Source organism: Arachis hypogaea, chromosome 10 (genome assembly GCF_003086295.3).
Source record: "Arachis hypogaea cultivar Tifrunner chromosome 10, arahy.Tifrunner.gnm2.J5K5, whole genome shotgun sequence".
Lineage (NCBI taxonomy): Eukaryota > Viridiplantae > Streptophyta > Magnoliopsida > Fabales > Fabaceae > Arachis > Arachis hypogaea.
The window spans coordinates 33,888,159-33,908,611 of record NC_092045.1 but is presented as its reverse complement, the minus strand read 5'-3'; the positions used below and the strand labels follow the sequence as shown (position 1 = coordinate 33,908,611).

The following is a 20,453-nucleotide window of genomic DNA, read 5'->3' as shown; positions in this document are numbered from 1 at the left end:
GGAAAGCTTAAAAGAAAGATTGTAATTGGGTTTATTGTTGGATTGCCCTCTAGTCACTAACACCAATCCCTTTTAATTAAGTGGGTTGCAATTTGTGAACGGACGTAGCATTCCAACTTGTTTGACTTTCCCTTACCTAGTAAGAGATAACTAAACAGGATAACCTTTAATTATAAATTAATCTAGAGAGTAATCCAACAATAATGGGGCTTCCAACTAATCAACTCCCAGTCAAGGCTTTTATTTACATTATTCAAATTCTCCAATTTAATTTCCTGTTTACTCAACTCAAACCTTTTTGAAAACATCTGATTAATAAAATAGCACACTTTTCTGCAACTCGTTGGGAGACGACCTGGGATTCATACTCCCAGTATTTTAATTTTAAATTTCTATGACACCTTTCTAAATTGATAAGTGGATTTCTGGTGAGTTAAAAACTATACTTGCAACGTATATATTTTAATAATTTTTAATTCGCCAATTTCTGCCCGCTTCAGTACTCAAGATACTTCTTATTATATGAGTGGTAGCTTTTCCCAAGGTGAGACTTATGACTATAGCCAGTATGCTCCTGAGCAGGTTAATTTCGTGGGCAATTCCTACAGAAATTCCAATAATGATCCCTATTCTAAGTCATTTAATCAGAGGTGGAGGAATCGTCCTAATTTTGGGTGGAGAGACCAATCTCAGAGGCAACCAAACTTCAATAATTTTCAGGGTGGTTTTAATCAAAATAATTTCAACGACTGTCAATTTCAAGCCTCTCAACTACAGCTAGCATCTACTCACTACTCAGTCTCAGAGGACTCCTAACTTAGCCTCTATAGTTGCAGAACTCTCCAATAACAGTCACAATTTTATGCAGGAGACCAGAGCTTTACTTCGGAACATGGAGATACAAGTGGGTCAGTTGAGTAAGAAAATACTTGAGAGACCCCCTAACACTCTTCCTAGTGACACAGTACTTAATTCAAGAGAAGAGTTCATGGCTATCACATTGGTAAGTGAACTAGTGGCAGAGGAGAAAGTACAGGTTGCTGAAGAATCAGAGAAAATAGAAGCTCCAGAAAAGACTGAGGGTACCATAGTTCACGCCCACCTAAGGCACCTGAGCACAAGACGAAAATGCCATACCCTCAGTAACTCCAAAAGGAGACCAAGGACGAGTAATTCTCACAGTTCTTGAAAATCTTTAGAAAGTTGCAAATCAGTATTTCTTTTGTTGAGGTTTTGCAGCAACTGACTCCCTATGTCAAGTTTATGAAGGGCTTACTCTCAAAGAAGAAGACCTTAAAAGGGGGATAAAGCATTGGTCCTAACCAAGGAATGCAGTGCAATAATTCAGAGAAAATTTCCAAGGAAGATGCCAGATCTAGGGAGCTTTCAGATTCTATACACTATTGGGAGTATCACATTTGACAAAGCCCTATGTGATGTTGGTGCAAGAATTGATTTAATTCCCTTGTTTGTGATGAAGAAGCTACAAATTCAAGAGGCACAACTGGTGGACGAAATTGTGATAAAAGAGTTTCAGGCATTGTTAGAGAAGCTCACAACTCCGTTCAACTAACCAGCAAGTGTACTGGGTCGTCCAAGTAATAAACCTTACGTGGGTAAGGGTCGATCCCACAGAGATTGTTGGTATGAAGCAAGCTATGGTCACCTTGCAAATCTCAGTTAGGCAGATTAAAATGGTTTATGGGTTTTCGAAAATATAAATAAGAAAATAGAAATAATAAACGAGATAGAAGACTTATGCAGATTCATTGGTAGGAATTTCAGGTAAGCGAATGGAGATGCTGCATGGCTCAAGGACGCCTGCTCTCCTACTGCTTCTACTCAATCCTTCTTACTCCTTTCCATGGCAAGCTTTGTATAGGGGTTCACCATCAGCTGTGGCTACTTTCAATCCTCTTGGGAAAATGATCCTATGCGGTTGTCAGTCGCACGGCTAATCGTCTGGAGGCATCACCCATGGTTGATGGCTACATCCCATCCTCGCAGTGAAAACTAATGCTCACGCACTCTGTCACAGTACGGCTAATCACCGGTTGGTTCCCGCTCCTACTGGAATAGAATCCCTTGATTCTTTTGCGTCTGTCACTAACGCCCAGCAGGTTGCAAGTTTGAAGCACGTCACAGTCATTCATTACCGGAATCCTACTCGGAACACCACAGACAAGGTTAGACTTTCCGGATTCCCAGGATCCTACTCGGAATACCACAGACAAGGTGAGACTTTCCGGATCCTCATAAATGCCGCCATCTATCTAGCCTATACCACGAAGATTCTGTTGGGGAATCTAAGAGATACGCATTCAAGCTCTGTTGCATGTAGAACGGAAGTGGTTGTCAATCACGCGCGTTCATAATTGAGAATGATAATGAGGGTTACTTATCATCACATTCATCATGTTCTTGGGTACGAATGAATATCTTGGAATAAGAATAAGAGAGAATTGAATAAAAGATAATAGAATTGCATTAATACTTGAGGTACAGCAGAGCTCCACACCCTTAATCTATGGTGTGCAGAAACTCCACCGTTGAAAATACATAAGTGGAAAGTTCAGGCATGGCCGAATGGCCAGCCCTCTCCATGATCAAGCGACCGAATGATAAAAGACTTAAAGTGGTCAAAAGATATCTAATACATTAGATAAATGTTCTATTTATACTAGATTAGCTACTAGGGTTTACATGAGTAAGTAATTGATGCATAAATCCACTTCCGGGGCCCACTTGGTGTATGCTTGGGCTGAGCTTGATTAATCCACGAGCTGAGGCATTTCCTGGAGTTGAACTTCGAGTTATGACGTGTTTTGGGCGTTCAACTCCGGATCATGACGTTTTTCTGGCATTTAACTCCCGACAGCAGCGTGTACTTGGCGTTCAACGCCAAGTTACGTCGTCAATATTCGAATAAAGTATGGACTATTATATATTGCTGGAAAGCCCTGGATGTCTACTTTCCAACGCCGTTGAGAGCGCGCCAATTGGAGTTCTGCAGCTTCGGAAAATCCATTTCGAGTGCAGGGAGGTCAGATTCCAACAGCATCAGCAGTCCTTTTGTCGGCCTTCTTCAGAGTTTTGCTCAAATCCCTCAATTTCAGTCAGAATTTACCTGAAATCACAGAAAAACACACAAACTCATAGTAAAATCCAGAAATGTGAATTTAACATAAAAACTGGTGAAAACATCCCTAAAAGTAGCTTGAACTTACTAAAGACTATATAAAAACAATGCCAAAAAGCGTATAAATTATCCGCTCATCACAACACCAAACTTAAATTGTTGCTTGTCCCCAAGCAACTAAAAATCAAATAGGATAAAAGAAGAGAATATACTATAAATTCCAGAATATCAATGAATATTAATTTAATTAGATGAGCGGGACTTGTAGCTTTTTGCTTCTGAACAGTTTTGGCATCTCACTTTTTCCTTTGAAGTTTAGAGTGATTGGCTTCTCTAGGAACTTAGAATTTCGGATAGTGTTATTGACTTTCCTAGTTAAGCATGTTGATTCTTGAACACAGCTACTTATGAGTCTTGGCCGTGGCCCTAAGCACTTTGTCTTCCAGTATTACCACCGGATACACAAATGCCACAGACACATGACTGGGTGAACCTTTTCAGATTGTGACTCAGCTTTGCTAGAGTCCCCAGTTAGTGGTGTCCAGAGCTCTTAAGCACACTCTTTTGGATCACGACTTTAACCACTCAGTCTCAAGCTTTTCACTTGGACCTTCATGACACAAGCACATGGTTAGGGACAACTTGATTTAGCCGCTTAGGCCTGGATTTAACTTCCTTGGGCCCTCCTATCCATTGATGCTCAAAGCCTTGGATCCTTGCTACCCTTGCCTTTTGGTTTTAAGGGCTATTGGCTTTTTCTGCTTGCTTTTTCTTTCTATTTTTTCGCCATTTCTTTTTTCGCACAAGCTTTTGCTTTTCACTGCTTTTTCTTGCTTCAAGAATCAATTCATGAATTTTTCAGTTCATCAATAACATTTCTCTTTGTTCATCATTCTTTCAAGAGCCAACAATTTTAACACTCATAAACAACAAGATCAAAAATATGCACTGTTCAAGCATTCATTCAGAAAACAAAAAGTATTGCCACCACATCAATATAATTAAATTAAATTCAAGGATAAATTCGAAATTCATGTACTTCTTGTTCTTTTGAATTAAAACATTTTTCATTTAAGAGAAGTGAAGGATTAATGGATTTTATTCATAGCTTTAAGGCATGGTTACATACTAATGATCATGAAGTAGAGACACAAAACATAGATAAACACAATAATTAAAAACCGAAAACAGAAAGAAATAAAGAACAAGGAATGAATCCACCTCTTAGTGGCGTCTTCTTCTTGAAGAACCAACAATGTCCTTGAGCTCTTCTATGTCCCTTCCTTGCCTTTGTTGCTCCTCCCTCATTGCTCTTTGATCTTCTCTTATTTCTTGGAGAATGATGGAGTGCTCATGATGTTCCACCCTTAATTGTTCAACATTATGACTCAAATCTTCTAAAGAGGTATTGAGTTGCTCCCAATAGTTGTTGGGAGGAAAGTGCATTCCTTGAGGCATTTGTTGATGATGAACTTCCTCATGTTCTTCTTGAGGGCCGTGAGGAACTTCTCTTGTTTGCTCCATCCTTTTCTTGGTGATGGGCTTGTCTTCTTCCATGGAGACATCTCCATCTATGATAACTCCAGCTGAGTAACATAGATGGCAAATAAGATGAGGGAAGGCTAGCCGTGCCATGGGTGAGGACTTGTCGGCTATTTTGTAGAGTTCATTGGAGATGACTTCATGAACCTCTACTTCCTCTCCAATCATGATGCTATGGATCATGATGGCCCGATCCACAGTAACTTCAGATCGGTTGCTAGTAGGGATAATGGATCTTTGAATGAACTCCAACCATCCTCTAGCCACAGGCTTGAGATCCAGTCTTCTTAGTTGGACTGGCTTGCCTTTGGAGTCTATTCTCCATTGGGAGCCTTCCACACATATGTCCGTAAGGACTTGGTCCAACCTTTGCTTAAAGTTGACCCTTCTTGTGTAGGGGCGTTCATCACCTTGCATCATGGGTAAGTGAAACGCCAACCTCACATTTTCCGGACTAAAATCTAAGTATTTCCCCCGAACCATTGTGAGATAGTTTTTTGGATTCGGGTTCATACTTTGATCATGGTTCCTAGTGATCCATGCATTGGCATAGAACTCTTGAACCATCAATATTCCGACTTGTTGCATGGGGTTGGTTATGACTTCCCAACCTCTTCTTTGGATTTCATGTCGGATTTCCGGATACTCATTCTTTTTGAGCTTGAAAGGGACCTCGGGGATCACCTTCTTCTTTGCCACAACATCATAGAAGTGGTCTTGATGGCTCTTGGAGATGAATCTCTCCTTCTCCCATGACTCGGAGGTGGAAGCTTTTGTCTTCCCTTTCCCTTTTCTTGAGGATACTCCGGTCTTAGGTGCCATTGATGGTGAATAAAAAAAACAAAAAGCTTAGGCTTTTTCCACACCAAACTTAAAATTTTGCTCGCCCTCGAGCAAAAAAAGAAAAGAAGAGTAGAAGAAGAAGAAGAGAATTTGGAAGAGAGGGAGAGGAGTGAGTTCGGCTATAGGAGAGAAGAAGGGGTTTGTGTTGTGTGAAAATGAAGAAGAAAAGAAGGGTATTTATAGGGAGAGGGAGGGTGGGAGTTCGGCCAATTTGGGTGGGAATGGGTGGGAAAATGAATTTGAATTTTATGGAGGTAGGTGGGGTTTATGGGGAAGAGGAGGTTGATGTGAATGGTGTATGGGGTAATTGGGAAGAGGAATTGAGGTGATTGGTGAAGGTTTTTGGGAAGAGTGACATGAGGAAGAGTGAAAATGGGATTTAGATTAGGAGAGTGTGATTAGGATTAAAAGAAAAGGTAGGTGGGGATCCTGTGGGGTCCACAGATCCTGAGGTGGGGATCCTGTGGGGTCCACAGATCCTGAGGTGAAAAGAAATACCATTCCTTCACCATATAGGCATGTAAGATGCCTCCATGCATCATTCTGGCGTTCAAACGCCCATTGGTGCATGTTCTGGGCGTTAAACGCCCATGTAATGCATGTTTCTGGCGTTGAACGCCAGTTTCATGCTTGTTTCTGGCGTTCAGCGCCAGATTGTCCTCTGTGTGCACATCCTGGCGTTAAACGCCAGGTTGTTGCTTGTTTCTGGCGTTCAGCGCCAGAATGGTGCTCTGTTCTGGCGTTGAACGCCAGCCAGATGCATCTTACTGGCGTTGAACGCCAGTCTGTGCTGCCTCCAGGGTGAAAAATTTTTTCTTCTGTTTTTGCCTCTGTTTTTATTTTTTTTTATTTTTTTCGTGACTCCTCATGATCATGCACCTAATTAAACACAAAAATAACAAAGAAACAAAATAAAATAAAATTAGATAAATAAAATTGGGTTGCCTCCCAACAAGCGCTTCTTTAATGTCAATAGCTTGACAGTGGCTCTCATGGAGCCACAAGGTGATCAGGTCAATGTTGTATAGTTGTCCACACCAAACTTAGAGTTTGGAGATGGGATCTCAACACCAAACTTAGAGTTTGGTTGTGGCCTAACACCAAACTTAGAGTTTGACTGTGTGGGTTCTTCTTGACTCTGAACTGAGAGAAGCTCTGCATGCTTACTCTCTTTTGTCACAGAGGGATGGCCATGTGCCTGAAACACAAGGTAGTCCCCATTCAATTGAAGGACTAATTCTCCTCTGTTGACATCTATCACAGCTTCTGTTGTGGCTAGGAAAGGTCTTCCTAGGATGATGCATTCATCATCTTCCTTCCTAGTGTCTAGGATTATGAAATCAGCAGGGATGTAAAGGCCTTCAACCTTTACTAGCACGTCCTCTACTATTCCATAAGCTTGTCTCATGGACTTGTCTGCCAATTGTAATGAGAACAAGGCAGGTTGTACCTCAATGATCCCTAGCTTCTCCATTACAGAGAGTGGCACAAGATTTATCCCTGACCCCAGATCACATAGAGCTTTTTCAAAGCTCATGGTGCCAATGGTGCAAGGTATTAAGAACTTGCCAGGATCTTATTTCTTTTGAGGTAGAGTTTTCTGAATCCAAGTATCTAGTTCACTAATGAGCAAGGGAGGTTCACTTTCCCAAGTCTCATTACCAAACAGCTTGGCATTCAGCTTCATGATAGCTCCTAAGTATTGAGCAACTTGCTCTCCAGTCACATCTTCATCCTCTTCAGAGGATGAATAGTCTTCAGAGCTCATGAATGGCAGAAGGAGGTTTAGTGGAATCTCTATGGTTTCTGTATGAGCTTCAGATTCCTCTGGATCCTTGATAGGAAACTCCTTCTTGCTTGAAGGACGTCCCAGGAGGTCTTCCTCACTAGGATTTTCGTCCTCCTCCTCCCTAGTGCATTCGGCCACTTTGATTAAATCAATGGCCTTGCACTCTCCTTTTGGATTCTCTTCTGTATTACTTGGGAGAATACTGGGAGGAGTTTCAATGACTTTCTTACTCAGCTGGCCCACTTGTGCCTCCAAGTTTCTGATGGAGGATCTTATTTCATTCATGAAACTGAAAGTGGCTTTTGACAGATCAGAAACTATATTGGCTAAATTAGAGGTGTTTTGTTCAGAATTCTCTGTCTGTTGCTGAGAAGATGATGGATATGGCTTACTATTGCTTAGCCTGTTGCGTCCACCATTGTTAAAGCCTTGTTGAGGCTTTTGTTGATCCTTCCAAGAGAAATTTGGATGATTTCTCCATGATGGGTTATAGGTGTTTCCATAAGGTTCACCCATGTAATTAACCTCTGCCATGGCAGGGTTTTCAGGATCATAAGCTTCTTCAGAAGCTGCCTCTCTAGTACTGTTGGATGCATGTTGCAATCCATTCAGATTTTGAGAGATCATGTTGACCTGTTGAGTCAACACTTTGTTCTGAGCCAATATGGCATTCAGAGCATCAATTTCAAGAACTCCTTTCTTCTGAGATATCCCATTATTCACAGAATTCCTCTCAGAGGTATACATGAACTGGTTGTTTGCAACCATGTCAATGAGTTCTTGTGCCTCTTCAGGCGTTTTCTTCAGGTGAATAGATCCACCTGCAGAATGGTCCAGTGACATTTTCGAAAATTCAGAGAGACCATAATAGAATATATCTAACATGGTCCATTCTGAAAACATGTCAGATGGACATCTTTTGGTCAACTGCTTGTATCTTTCCCAAGCTTCATAGAGGGATTCACCATCTTTTTGTTTGAAGGTTTGAACATCCACTCTCAGCTTGCTCAGCTTTTGAGGAGGAAAGAATTTATCCAAGAAGGCAGTGACCAGATTATCCCAGGAGTCCAGGCTATCCTTAGGTTGTGAATCCAACCATATTCTAGCTCTGTCTCTTACAGCAAAAAGGAAAAGCATGAGTCTGTAGACTTCAGGATCAACTCCATTCATCTTTACAGTCTCACAGATCTGCAAGAACTCAGTTAAGAACTGATAAGGATCTTCAGATGGAAGTCCATAAAACTTGCAGTTTTGTTGCATTAAAGCAACTAGTTGAGGCTTAAGCTCAAAGTTATTGGCTCCAATGGCAGGAATGGAGATGCTTCTTCCATCAAACTTGGACGTTGGCTTTGTGAAGTCACCAAGCATTCTCCTTGCATTATTATTATTATTATTATTTTCAGCTGCCATCTCCTTCTCTTGTTCGAAAATTTCTGAAAGGTTATTTCGGGATTGTTGTAATTTAGCTTCTCTTAATTTTCTCTTCAGAGTCCTTTCAGGTTCTGGATCAACTTCAACAAGAGTGCCCTTTTCCCTGTTCCTGCTCATATGAAAGAGAAGAAAACAAGAAAAGAAAGAGGAATCCTCTATGTCACAGTATAGAGATTCCTTTATGTTAGTAGAAGAAGAAAGGGGTAGAAGAAAGAAGAAGGATGGATTCGGATTCTTAGATGAAGAGAGGTGAAGAGAAGTGTTAGTAATTAAATAATTAAATAGAATAAGAGAAGAGAAGAGAATTTTCGAAAATAATTTTAAAAAGGGGTTAGTGATTTTCGAAAATTAAAGATAAATGTAATTGAAATTAAAATTTAAAACAAAAAGAATTTTTGAAAAAGAGAGGGAGAATTTTCGAAAATTAGAGAGGGAAATGTAGTTAGGTGGTTTTGAAAAAGATAAGAAACAAACAAAAAGTTAGTTAGTTGATTGAAAAAGATTTGAAATCAAAATTTTAAAAAAGATAAGAAGATAAGGGGTTAGATAAGATATTTTGAAATCAAATTTTGAAAAAGATAAAATTTTTGAAAAAGATAAGATAAAAGATAAAAAGATATATTTGAAAAAGATATTTTGAAAAAGATTTAATTTTAAAAATTATTTAACTAACAAGAAACTACAAGATAAGATTCTAGAACTTAAAGATTGAACCTTTCTTAACAAGAAAGTAACAACTTCAAATTTTTGAACCAATCACATTAATTGTTAGCTAATTTTCGAAAATTTAATATAAAGATAAGAAAAAGATTTTGAAAATATTTTGAAAAAGATTTTTGAAATTTTCGAAATTTATAAAAAAAAATGAAAAAGATATGATTTTTGAAAAAGATTTTGAAAAGATAAGATTTTTAAAATTGAAATTTTGACTTGACTTGTAAGAAACAACTAATTTTAAAAATTTTTGACCAAGTCAACCCAAAATTTCGAAAATTTGGAGGAAAATAAGGAAAAGATATTTTTTTGATTTTTTTTTGAATTTTTAATGATGAAAGAGAAAAACAACAAAAATACTCAATGCATGAAATTTTTAGATCAAAACAATGAATGCATGCAAGAATGCTATGAATGTCAAGATGAACACCAAGAACACTTTGAAGATCATGATGAACATCAAGAACATAATTTTGAAAAATTTTTTTAATGCAAATAAAACATGCAAGACACCAAACTTAAAAATCTTTAATGCATGGAAAATATGAATGCAAAAATGCACATGAAAAACAACAAACAACACAAAACAAGAAATCATCAAGATCAAACAAGAAGACTTGTCAAGAACAACTTGGAGATCATGAAGAACACTATGAATGCATGAGATTTTCGAAAAAATGCAAGAAAAATTTTAAAAGCATGCAATTGACACCAAACTTAAAGATTAACACAAGACTCAAACAAGAAACACAGAATATTTTTTATTTTTATGATTTTCTAATTTTTTTGTATTTTTATTGATTTTTTCGAAAAACATTTTTGAAAAAAAATGAAAAATAAAAGAAAAATTTTTGAAAAAGTTTTTGAAAAGAAAGTTACCTAATCTGAGCAACAAGATGAACCGTCAGTTGTTCATACTCGAACAATCCCCGGCAACGGCGCCAAAAACTTGGTGGACGAAATTGTGATAAAAGAGTTTCAGGCATTGTTAGAGAAGCTCACAACTCCGTTCAACTAACCAGCAAGTGTACTGGGTCGTCCAAGTAATAAACCTTACGTGAGTAAGGGTCGATCCCACAGAGATTGTTGGTATGAAGCAAGCTATGGTCACCTTGCAAATCTCAGTTAGGCAGATTAAAATGGTTTATGGGTTTTCGAAAATATAAATAAGAAAATAGAAATAATAAACGAGATAGAAGACTTATGCAGATTCATTGGTAGGAATTTCAGGTAAGCGAATGGAGATGCTGCATGGCTCAAGGACGCCTGCTCTCCTACTGCTTCTACTCAATCCTTCTTACTCCTTTCCATGGCAAGCTTTGTATAGGGGTTCACCATCAGCTGTGGCTACTTTCAATCCTCTCGGGAAAATGATCCTATGCGGTTGTCAGTCGCACGGCTAATCGTCTGGAGGCATCACCCATGGTTGATGGCTACATCCCATCCTCGCAGTGAAAACTAATGCTCACGCACTCTGTCACAGTACGGCTAATCACCGGTTGGTTCCCGCTCCTACTGGAATAGAATCCCTTGATTCTTTTGCGTCTGTCACTAACGCCCAGCAGGTTGCAAGTTTGAAGCACGTCACAGTCATTCATTACCGGAATCCTACTCGGAACACCACAGACAAGGTTAGACTTTCCGGATTCCCAGGATCCTACTCGGAATACCACAGACAAGGTGAGACTTTCCGGATCCTCATAAATGCCGCCATCTATCTAGCTTATACCACGAAGATTCTGTTGGGGAATCTAAGAGATACGCATTCAAGCTCTGTTGCATGTAGAACGGAAGTGGTTGTCAATCACGCGCGTTCATAATTGAGAATGATAATGAGGGTTACTTATCATCACATTCATCATGTTCTTGGGTACGAATGAATATCTTGGAATAAGAATAAGAGAGAATTGAATAAAAGATAATAGAATTGCATTAATACTTGAGGTACAGCAGAGCTCCACACCCTTAATCTATGGTGTGCAGAAACTCCACCGTTGAAAATACATAAGTGGAAGGTTCAGGCATGGCCGAATGGCCAGCCCTCTCCATGATCAAGCGACCGAATGATAAAAGACTTAAAGTGGTCAAAAGATATCTAATACATTAGATAAATGTTCTATTTATACTAGATTAGCTACTAGGGTTTACATGAGTAAGTAATTGATGCATAAATCCACTTCCGGGGCCCACTTGGTGTATGCTTGGGTTGAGCTTGATTAATCCACGAGCTGAGGCATTTCCTGGAGTTGAACTCCGAGTTATGACGTGTTTTGGGCGTTCAACTCCGGATCATGACGTTTTTCTGGCATTTAACTCCCGACAGCAGCGTGTACTTGGCGTTCAACGCCAAGTTACGTCGTCAATATTCGAATAAAGTATGGACTATTATATATTGCTGGAAAGCCCTGGATGTCTACTTTCCAACGCCGTTGAGAGCGCACCAATTGGATTTCTGCAGCTCCGGAAAATCCATTTCGAGTGCAGGGAGGTCAGATTCCAACAGCATCAGCAGTCCTTTTGTCAGCCTTCTTCAGAGTTTTGCTCAAATCCCTCAATTTCAGTCAGAATTTACCTGAAATCACAGAAAAATACACAAACTCATAGTAAAGTCCAGAAATGTGAATTTAACATAAAAACTAGTGAAAACATCTCTAAAAGTAGCTTGAACTTACTAAAAACTATATAAAAACAATGCCAAAAAGCGTATAAATTATCCGCTCATCAACAACCAACAAGGATAGCCTTACAAATGGCAGACAAGTATCTGAAACATGTACATGGGATAGTGGAAAATATCTTGTTTAAGGTTGAAAAATTCTTTCTTCTTGCAGATTTTGTGTTTTTTGACACGGGGGAGAATGAAAATGACTCTATAATCTGGGGAATACCATTCCTAGCCACTGAGAGAGCTCTGATAGATGTGGAGAAAAAGGAATTAGTTTTGAGGATGCATGAGGATTACTTGGTATTCAAGGTTTTTAGACCCTTACATCACTCTAGTAAAGGAAGCACTTGCATGAAGAGTGAGCTCACTAACCCAAGCTGCCAAGGATGCCTGACTAAAGTAAAGCAAAGTTCACAGCTCAAACCTTCTTTAAAGGAAACCAATACAATTTCTATTGACATCAAACCTAAATTTGGTGTTGGGTGTGCATCATCCACCAAGGAGGGGTGCCCCAAGAAGAAGGTACCCAAGGGTTGGAAGAACAAGAAAATCCCCACTGACGATTTCTCACTAGGAATGAAGGTGGTATTTACTAGAAGTACAATCATGCCATATACACTGAACAAGATCCTCTCTCTTGAACATATAGAGTTAATTCATGAGAGCACAGGAAAAGGATTCACAGTGAGAGGCGATGAGCTAAGGCCGTATGACCACCCCTCTCTTTAGCAGAGCTGACCGTCAAGCTAGTGACGGTAAAGAAGCGCTTGTTGGGAGGCAACCCAACCCCGGGTATCCTTTGGTTTTTCTTTCAGTTTGATTTTCATTTATTTATGATTTACATTCATAGTTTTCCTTGGTTTGCTTATGTTTTTGGTCATGCAAAGTGTGTAAAACAGGGATAGGAAGAATCTGGAAGAGAAACAGAACATCCTGGAGAGCATTTTACTCGAGTTCCTTGGCGCTAAACGCCAGAATGGGCATTCAGCGCCAGAGATGGCACAATTCTCAAGGAGCTCGCTGAAAGGATGGTGCTAAACACTAGGTTGGGCGTTTAGCACCAGGATTGGCAACTAAGGTGCTGGCGTTAAACACCAGGGAAGGCGTTTTACGCCCTGAATGGCACCAAGTTCAAGACAACCCATGCCTCATAGGGCGCTAAATGCCACCTAGGCATTTAGCGCCAGGCCTCGTCCCCAAAAAAATATTTTACATTACTGGCGTTAAACGGCAGGGAGGGCGTTTAACGCCCTAGATGGCACATGTCACATAGCATTGTGGCGCTAAACACTGAGGCTGTCATTTAATGCCAGCAACGCAGATTTCGAATTTGAAAAAGAAGTTTCACCATTACTAACGGTTAATTTTCCCCCCTCCCCTTTCACCATTCAACCCTACTCTCTCTTACCCCTTACCCACTTTTCTATTCTCATTCATTCACCCCTATACCAACTACTTTTTATATCACCCAATCATCTCCCATTAATCTCTCTCTCTCTCTCTCTCTCTCTCTCTCTCTCTCTCTCTCTTTCTCCCTCCCTCTCTCTTTGCCAATGGTCATACCTCCTCCCCCATTCAACCCCAATTCATTTTATTTCATCCCATCCCTCCAACCTGTAATCCACCCCTCTCCACTATGAAATCCCAACCATCATCACTTTCACTACACCACATTACATTTCACCATCTTACATTACCCTTCCTCTCTTTATCCATTCTTCCCCTTCCTCTTAATTCTTTCCTAACCAAAGGCCGCTCCCCTCTCTACATCCACTAATATTTTTTAAATTTTTACCACTTTCCACCAAATAACCGAACCCATTCCCCCTCTATCTCCACCATATTTGGTTCTTTCTAAATCCCCTCAACCACAACTTCTTCGTCCTTGTTCTTCTCTCTTCATACATCCGCATTTTCTATAACTCTTTTACCTCATTCTCTCTACTATTTCTCATTTTCTTTACTCGAAGATGAGCAAACCCTTTAAGTTAAGTGTTACGACTCTCCGCTTTGATTTTTTTTCATATTCCACATGGTACCCAAAACTGGTGAATCATCTTCAAGGAAGAGAAAGGAAAAAGCTCCTGCAACCGCACTACAAGAAAAAGCAATATTTGTAACAAAAAAAGGCTGTTGTAGTATGTCCCGCAGTAAAAAAAATAAAACTGTTACAATTCAAAGTAATATTTTGTAACAATTTTTTTATACAAAAATCAGAATTTGTTACAAAAGTGATAACAAATTTTGATCTTCAAAATATTTTTTGTGAAAATATATTTTTTCCTATCATGAAATTTTGTTGCAAAATATAACTTGATTTCGTAACATTTTGTTTTCTTTACTTACAAAAGCACAATATTTATTTTGTAACAAACTTTTTTTAATACAAATTTAATACATAATTTAATATTATTTTTTAATTAATTGATATATTAACTACTTTACTGAACAAATCAACATTTATATAATATATAAAAACATAGATAACTCAAATATGTTTCATTTAACTACAATTGTTTTAAAATAAAATAACATTAATGTTTACATAATTAGTTCTACAAGTTATATTTTTTACACAAGTTCAACCAAAAGTTAAAAGTCTAACATAGATTAGTGTCTCTATGAATCAAAATATTTTTGAGTCCTTTAGGTAGCATGTTGTCACCATTTTAGCACTCCTATAAATGAGAAAAATCGAAACAAAAAAATTAGAAACAACATATAACACCAATTACAATTTTTTCCATTAACTTTTATTTAAAATTTTTAGAAATTCTTTTACAGAACCTCCCCTAAAACTTGGATATTTTTATTGTCTACGGTTCCATCAATAACAACCAATTCATTACTTATTTTACAGCTAATACACAACCAAATTTATTAAACTAAATAATAGGACATTTGTCATTTATCAACCATGACACAAGTAAAATGTAATAAATAGATTCATATACAATTAAACTATACTAATAATATATGAATCATCTATGAATATGTATTAAAATCATAAGCAATTTTAGAAGTACCTTTAATTGTCTAGTTTCTTTCATTGTCAAAGCGCACTATGAAAGAGTTCACAATGGCTTGTTGAGCTTCCAATTAAGCTTTCACTCGAGTTAATTCTTTCTCTTGCCGTGTTTGTTTCTCTTCAAGTTTTTCTTTGAGCACATCTATTACACAAGCAAAATTCAACTAAAAAATTCAATAAATAAATTCAGTTTATTGTATCTACCAAACAAGTTAATGTATCTTCTAATTTAGGTGATGACTTTGTAAACTACTGATCAAGCTTGCATGTTGACTATGAATAAAAAGTTTCTTGTTAGTAGAATGAACACACTTTGCTTGATCATTTCCTGCTGCATGTTAAATGGTTTGATAAGTAGGATTGAAGTGAGATTTCCAATAAGTCATCAAATTTATATAAGTAGTGGAAGCCCATACCTTCCTTGTTTAACAGATTAAGTCCCCTTTCATGCAAAATTTTAAGATGAAATGCATATCCAGCATATGCCAGTAAGACCATTCCAGAATCTTCTCCAAATCTCCTTGTATCTTTTTGTTAGTACCATTCATATTTTGTGAATACTAATAGCAAGTTCTATATATAGCTATTGTACCAATCATTTTTTTTGAAGAAAACAACAATACTATACATTTTTTCTATTTTCTGCTACTTCCTCTGTTTCAAATTTTAATTTACTTATTTCATTAAGTACCATAACGAACACCACTTAACAAAAAGATAGTTATAATCCAACATAGGCTTGAAATATGTGATTAATAGACATTGAAACTAAGTTATATTGGATAATCATTACCCTCTTGGCCTAACTAACCTTTAAAATGGAAATCAAAGAAATTTCTAACTTATAACATGTGCAGAAACTTGTTTGAAATATCATTAACTTATTTTAATCTCAATTTTCAAAGTAGGATAACAGGGCCCGTGCCTCAATATTTGCATTGTTTTCAAAATTAGAACCATAAAAACGAATTCCAACAAATAAAATAGAATTTACAAACAAACCTAAAAAAATCCTAAGAAATCAGAACAAAGAATTTGCAAGTTTTAGCAAGTAAACACAATTTACAAACAGAGTAAAATAAATAAAAACCTAAGGCTTGAAAATTTTAAAAATCATAATAAACAAGAAATCATAACAAGGAATGAACAAGTGATACCTGAGACTCCATTGAAAGATGCAACCATGGGGCCCAGGGACTGAGAACGACGAAGTATCACGGCTGGCACAGGGCCATGAATGACGACAGCTACCAAAAGCTGCGGTAATGGATTTCCGAAGACCAGAGATGCAATGACACGGTTGTAACAAAAATCAATGACAACAATATTCCCAGAAATTAAAGGAAATTGAAATCAGAGGAGAATGCCCTTACCGGTAGTGGATTCCGATGAGGCAGTGCTGTTTTCGGTGACAGGGGCTCAGTGCCGCAACCCCTAACAGCGGCGACGATGGTGAATCCACGAACGGCGATTGGGCGCAGCAGTGCGAACAGCGCCTCCTCCTTCTTCTTCGGTCTTCCTTCCTCCACACATCTGTCTCTCCTGCACGTCCTCAGCATCGTTCGTGATGGGAGATGCTTCGGCGGTGGAAGTTGGCAACGACCTGCTCGTGATGAAGATGACTACAGCGGCAACTTCCCTCAGCGAAAGTAAAACGCAAACTGACGGCGGCGATGGAGGCACATCGGCTCCTTCCTCGCGCAACTCTTCCTTTCGCTCAACGTCTTTCCCCTTCCTGACGGCGACACGATGGCATGGTGGTAGTGATGCCCGCTAGCGCCGTCCTCCCTCTTTTCCCTCTCCTTCTCTTGCTCTTTGATTCCAGCTTTCCCCTCTCATTTTCTTTCTTTTCCTCTCTATTCTTCCCTTTCTCTTGCTGTGTGTGTTTGTGATGTTAGTGTGCATTTGGGCGGCTGACCAGCAAGTGCACTGGGTCGTCCAAGTAATACCTTACGTGAGTAAGGGTCGATCCCATAGAGATTGTTGGCTTGAAGCAAGCTATGGTCATCTTGTAAATCTCAGTCAGGCAGATTCAAATGGTTATAGGGCTTTTTATAATTAAAAGAACGAAATAGAACATAAAATAGGATAGAAATACTTATGCAATTCACTGGTGGGAATTTCAGATAAGCGTATGAAGATGCTTTGTTCCCTCTGAGCCTCTGCTTTCCTATTGCCTTCATCCAATCATTCATACTCCTTTCCATGGCAAGCTGTATATAGGTGCATCACCGTTTTCAATGGCTACCATCCATCCTCTCAATGAAAATAGTCCTCTACGATTTCCCGCATGGCTAATCAACTGTCGGTTCTTGATCGTGTCAAAATAAGATCCATTGATCCTTTTGCGCACTGTCACTGCGCCCCACAGTCGCAAGTTTGAAGCTCGTCACAGTCATCCCATCCCAAATCCTACTCGGAATACCACAGACAAGGTTTAAACTTTTCAGATATCAAGAATGCTGCCAATTGATTCTAGCATATACCACAAAGACTCTGATCGCACGGAATGGAAGCTCTGTTGTCAGGAGAGGCAACCATGCATCGTGAACCAGGAGGTCAAGAAATACACACTCAAGCTCTCACAGATAGAACGGAGGTGGTTGTCAGGCACACGTTCATAGGGGAGGATAATGATGAGTGTCACGGATCATCACATCCATCAGGTTGAAGTACGAGTGAATATCTTAAAACAAGAATAAGCTTGAATTGAATAGAAAACAGTAGTAATTGCATTAATTCATGAGGAACAGCAGAGCTCCACACCTTAATCTATGATGTGTAGAAACTCCACCGTTGAAAATACATAAGAACATGGTCTAGGCATCCCAACTAACATGAAACAATCGAAGAAGGGTTCAAAGACCTGATCCCAAGATCAAAGATGATCAAAAGATCACAGATGATCAAAAAGATGAAAATACAATAGTAAAAGGTCCTATTTATAGAGAACTAGTAACCTAGGGTTTATAGAAATAAGTAAATGATACAAAAATCTACTTTCGGGGCCCACTTGGTGTGTACTTGGGCTGAGCATTGAAGCTTTCACGTGCATAGGCCTCTCTTGGAGTTAAACGCCAGCTCTAGTGCCAGTTTGGGCATTTAACTCCAGCTTTTATGCCAGTTTGGGTGTTTTATGCCGGAATTTTTATGGTGAATTGGAACGCCAATTTCGGCCATCAAATCTCGAGTAAAGTATGAATTATTATACATTGCTAAAAAGCCCAAGATGTCTACTTTCCAACGCATTTAAGAGCGCGCCAATTGGGCTTTTGTATCTCCAGAAAATCCACTTCGAGTGCAGGGAGATCAGAATCCAACAGCATCTGTAGTCCTTTTTCAGCCTCTGAATTAGATTTTTGCTCAGGTCCCTCAATTTCAACCAGAAAATACCTGAAATCACAGAAAAATACACAAACTCATAGTAAAGTCTAGAATTGTTATTTTTGCATAAAAACTAATAATTATATACTAAAAACTAAATAATCATACTAAAAACTACCTAAAAACAATGCCAAAAAGCGTATAAATTATCCGCTCATCAGTAGGGTTAGTGTAAAATTAGGATTAGGATTTGTTTTTGGAAAAAAAATGTAAAATTAGATATTTTTAGATAAATTGAGATTTAGTAATTTTAATTAAATTAGGGTATAAAGTATTAAGTATTTATGAAAATTATATAAGTTTTAATTAATTTTAAACTCAAAATCTCATCACTTTAATTTAATTATTTTTTGATAAATAATTTTTTAAAAATAAAATCATGAATAACTATAATAAATCACAAATAATTTATTATTTATTTTTTAACAACCAAGAATTTTAAAGGCTTAATAATGAGTGTTGGGTTATGGTGGGTTTAGGATTTTAGTAGAAAGAAGGAAAAAACTAGAATTCTATATTTTGTTTTTAAAAAAGCTTTTCAAAAATTTATTTAAATGTAAAAATACGTTAAATTTTAGAGTGGTAATGAAATAAAAAATAATATTTGTTATAAATTTATTTTAAATAAGAGAAGGAGAGTGACCCAACGAGTGGTTTTTCCTTACCTTGAGTGTAAGAAGTGGAGCCGTAAAGATAGTGAGAGTGGACGAGGGCAGCGAACAGTAGAATGAAGAGTGAAAGTGAGTGTAAGAATTAGGATTTTACTTTTTATATTTATTTTAATTTTTCAATTTTAACTATTTTTATTTATGTTTAACAATTAATTTTTTTAATTTAAAAAAGTGATTTTTAGTTAACATTTAAGAGTTGATTATTAGTGAAAATTATATATTAGTTTTTAAAAAATATAAAATAATATATACCATTTTTAAAAATTAATTATTTAACCTTTAATTTTTTTATAAAAAATAATTAATTAATACAAATAATATTTTAAAAAATTAAATTTTTAAAACAAAAATAAAATTATCTTAAATATTTTAATATTTTAAAATATTTTTTTAGTTACAAAAATTCTTGTATTTTGTTACAAACAAATAACTTGTTACAAACAATATTGAATTGTGACAAATTAATTTTTTGTTTCAAAATAATTAGAGTTTTTGAAACAAATGAATATTTTGTTACAAAATATTTTGAACTTTTGCAATAACTTCATCTTTTGTTACAAAATATTATAAAATTTTTCAACAAAATATCGGTTCATTACAAAAGCCAACATAATTTGTAACAAAAAATCAAATCGTTACAAAATAACAAAACGTTTTGTAACAAATTATATTGTTGTTACAAAACATTATTATTATGTAACAATCACTAATTTTTGTTGCAAAAAAGTAATTTTTTGTAACAATTTTAAATTTGTTACAAAATTTTTGTTACAAATGTTCCATTTTTTTATAGTGCCGGTTCATTTGACTTTATCCAGTTCTTTTCGACCTACGAGAATCACTTTAATGAGATTGGATGCAAAACGAAAGTGATCCCGGAGGCCCGCTTTGATCTGCAGTCGGACGAGTATCTGGAGATCCGGGAATAAATTCTGAGGAGGGTTGGCAAGTTCTATGCAACCCGTGACTGATGTGGGTGTGCTGATGGTCAGAGAGTTTCTATGCCAATGCTTGGGTGACTTACAAGCATGTCAAAGGCATGAACCTCGACCCAAAGAACTGGCGTACTTTGCGAAGATCTTAGAGTTTGACCTAGAAAGGGTGAGGGATGTACTGTAGTTGCCAACATCTAGAGTCAACCTTCACTCTAATACTCAGAGGGTCAATACTGAACATAGACTAGATCAGGTTCTTACTAACATATGCCTTCCCAGACCACAGTGGAGGAGAGATGCTATAGGTCAACC

At 37.5% G+C, this 20,453-nt stretch overlaps 1 non-coding gene across 1 annotated transcript; it reads left to right on the top strand.

Annotated features, from left to right (window-relative positions):
- The first annotated feature begins 8,214 nt into the window (after nt 1-8,214).
- Nucleotides 8,215-8,318, top strand: LOC112719463 (small nucleolar RNA R71). Its single transcript, XR_003161765.1, has one exon. It is a non-coding gene; the product is annotated as a small nucleolar RNA R71 (small nucleolar RNA).
- The last annotated feature ends 12,135 nt before the right edge of the window (nt 8,319-20,453 follow it).